Source organism: Octopus bimaculoides, chromosome 19, assembly GCF_046866305.1.
Source record: "Octopus bimaculoides isolate indiv1 chromosome 19, ASM4686630v1, whole genome shotgun sequence".
In the NCBI taxonomy this organism is placed as follows: Eukaryota; Metazoa; Mollusca; class Cephalopoda; order Octopoda; family Octopodidae; genus Octopus; species Octopus bimaculoides.
The window spans coordinates 49,491,877-49,495,404 of record NC_142946.1 but is presented as its reverse complement, the minus strand read 5'-3'; positions in this window follow the sequence as shown (position 1 = coordinate 49,495,404).

Genomic DNA, 3,528 nt, shown 5'->3' with positions numbered 1-3,528 from the left:
GGAGGGGGCTGAGGACGGAACCTTGGTGGACCCCTACCTCTACCCGGAATTCATTACTGTACTCATTTCCAACCTTCACCTTACTGACAGCATCTCTGTACATGGCTCGCACAGCTCTCACTAACCATTCTTCTATCCCAAGTTTCCTCATTGACCACCAGATAAGGGATCGGGGGACCCTGTCAAAGGCTTTCTCCATGTCAACGAAGGCCAGGTACAGAGGTTTATCCTTGGCTAGATATTTCTCCTGCAGCTGTCTCACTAGAAATATGGCATCAGTGGTGCTTTTACCTGGCACGAACCCAAACTGCATCTCATCTAAATTGATTTGCTCCCTAATTAGTTGGGCTATGACCCTCTCTGTAACTTTCATAACCTGATCTAACAGCTTGATGCCTCTGTAATTATTAGTATCTAAAGCGTCACCTTTACCTTTGTAGCAGTTTACTATGGTGCTGCTACACCAGTCATTGGGTATGACTCCTTCGTGTATCACCTGGTTCGTAATACGGGTGACTAGGCTGTAGCCAACACTGCCAGATATTTTGAGCATCTCTGCAGTGATTCCTGATGGGCCGGGGGCTTTCCCTGTCTTCATACTCTTAATTGCTTTATCTACCCTGGTACTGTCAACTCGGATAGCTGGTCCCTCTGTTGGGTCGACATACGGCAGGCTCTCTATCTCCCATTCATTCTCTTTATTAAGCAATCTATCGTAGTGGCATCTCCAGACCTCTTTCTTTGCAGCCTCATTTAGTGCAAGCGTACCATCATCCATGCGAACACATTTCTCTCCTACAACATCACTATTCTCTCTCCTACACTGTCTTGCAACACGAAATACCTCGAGTCTTTGGTCCTCACGGCGCAGAACATTGGCAAATCTTTTCTTATCTGCTTCCCCTCTGGCTAAATAAACCTGTCGCCTAGCTTCCCTTCTGGCAGATTGGTACAATTCCCTCCTACCACCGTTCTTCCAGTCCTTCCAAGCCTGTTTCTTTTGTCTAATAGCCCTGTCTACATCCTTGTTCCACCACCACCTTACTCTGGGTCGAGAGGGGACTTTATATATATATATATATATATATATATATATATATATATATATATATATATATATATATATATATATGTATATATATATATATGTATATACATATATTTATATATATTTTATTTATGTGTTTCAGCCAAGTGGCTGCGGTCATGCTGGTGCACCACCATGATTTTCACGTTCCTTGCATGGCTCTTCTCCCCCACCTGACATGGTCCAATCAAGAGTTTTGATGGCACATCTGGTGTATAAGAGAATTTGACATAGCTGCCCTAAACTGCGTCTCATTACGAGCCATTGGTTCGTCTGGTATCGTGGAGAGGAAAGTGTCCAGTTTTGTCTTGAAGACCTCCGCATCCATGTCTTGCATGTCTCTCAAATGTTTTGGCAGGGCATTGAAGAGCTGAGGTCCTCTGAAACCGAGGCTGCTGCAGTATCTCGTTCTTATGTGAGATGTAGTGGACGGTACCTTTGGCATCATGCAGTGGCGACCCGTGCGGGCATTCCCGTAGTACTTGATGCCAAAGTTTGGCACCAGTCCTTCCAGTATTTTCCATATGTATATTATTACATATCTCTCCCGCCTGCGCTCCAGGGAGTAGAGACCTAGTGCCTTCAGTCGCTCCCTGTAGTTCATCTGTTGGACTGTGGCGATCTTTTTTGTATAGTGCTGCTGAATTGCCTCGAGTTCTGCTGTCCGCTTAACACTGTGTGGTGACCACAACTGAGAGCAATAGTCTAGGCGGCTCAGAACAAATGTCTTCCACAGAGTCAACATGACTTTTTGATCCCTTGTACGGAATGTCCTCAGTATCCACCCTGCCAGTTGTCTGCACTTTGCTGTCAACTTGACAATGTGCATGTGAAATGATGCATCACTACACATGTTGATGCCCAGATCTCTTACTGTTTGTGGTTCTGGGATTGCAGTACCTCCAGGCCCTGTGTATGCCAGTTGGGAGGCACTTGTGGTCTTGTAGCGCAGTACTTGAAATTTTTTTGCATTGAACTGCATATTGTTTTGCTCTGCCCACTCATATATTGCGCTTAGGTCATTCTGCAGGCTTACAATATCATCAGGATTCTTTATTGCCTGAGATATCTTTGTCATCAGCATAGCTAGTGACAGTGGCTCTCCGAGTGACCGTGGGCATGTCCAGAAGGGCCACTATGAACAGTAGTGGCCCCAGAACAGTTCCTTGTGGAACACCGCTCAATATTTGTGTTTTCCTAGATAGTTCTCCATTGGTTGCAACTGTCTGACTTCTACCATTCAGGAAGTCATGCAGCCACTCTCCTAATTTACCAGCTATGCCAAGGTTTCGCAGCTTGTGACATATCAAGCCATGATCAACTTTGTCAAAGGCTTTTGCAAAGTCGAGATATATCACATCAACATTTGAATGGTCAAGTAGCTGCTTCAGGACCCAGTCATAATGCTGCAAGAGCTGCGTGAGGCAGCTTCTACCTGGACAGAAACCATGCTGGGTCTCATTCAGCAAGTCATTTTCTTCTAGGAACGCAATCACTCTCCTTCTGACAATTCGTTCCATGACTTTGCTAATATGTGAAGTCAGAGGGATGGGCCTGTAGTTCCCAGCCTCTGCTCTGCTTCCACCTTTATGGATAGGACATATGGTGCCTTCCTTCAGCTTTTTGGGAAGTTTACCATTTGCAAGGAAACTCTGGAAGAGTATCCTGAGTGGTCCTGCTAGTTCTTGTTTACACGACTTTAAGAGGACAGCTGGGAAACCATCGGGGCCAGTTGCCGACTTTGAGCTCATTTCATTTATGGCAGCTATCACATCTTCCTCTCCAATGTCGATGTAGGTAATGGATGCAGTCTTTTTCTGCTGAGTGCTATTGTCAAAGAAATCAGCTGGGTTCTTTATCTGCATGTGACTCAGAGGAGAAGTGAAAACACTCTTGAATTGTGCACTGAGCACTTCACTTATCCATGTGGGATCTGCAGTCAGTGAGCCATTAGGCAGGAATAGGGGTCCTATCTTATACTGTACCGTAGCAGTCTCCTTTGCAAATCTATAGAAAGCCTTGGGGTTTGTTTTTATGCTTTCTACTGCTCTCTTCTCCTTCTCTGCTCTCTCCTTTTCATGGGAGAGTTTAATTTTGTTTTCTATTTCTAATAGTGTTAGTTTTAATTTAGCCCTTTTCCTATCCTCTAGTTCTCTATTTAACTGGTTTGAGACCTTTGTTCTGTGTCTCATAAGGATTTTCCTGTCTCTAGGAATTCTATTGGCATGTTTGCTGGTCTTTCTATTTGGCACGTATTTGTCGATGTAGGTAATGGATGCAGTCTTTTTCTGCTGAGTGCTATTGTCAAAGAAATCAGCTGGGTTCTTTATCTGCATATATAAATATATGTGTAAATATATACATATATTTATATACATATATGGCAGAAACAAGTAAAAGATAAAAAATTTTTAGATATATTAAATTAAAGACAAAACAGC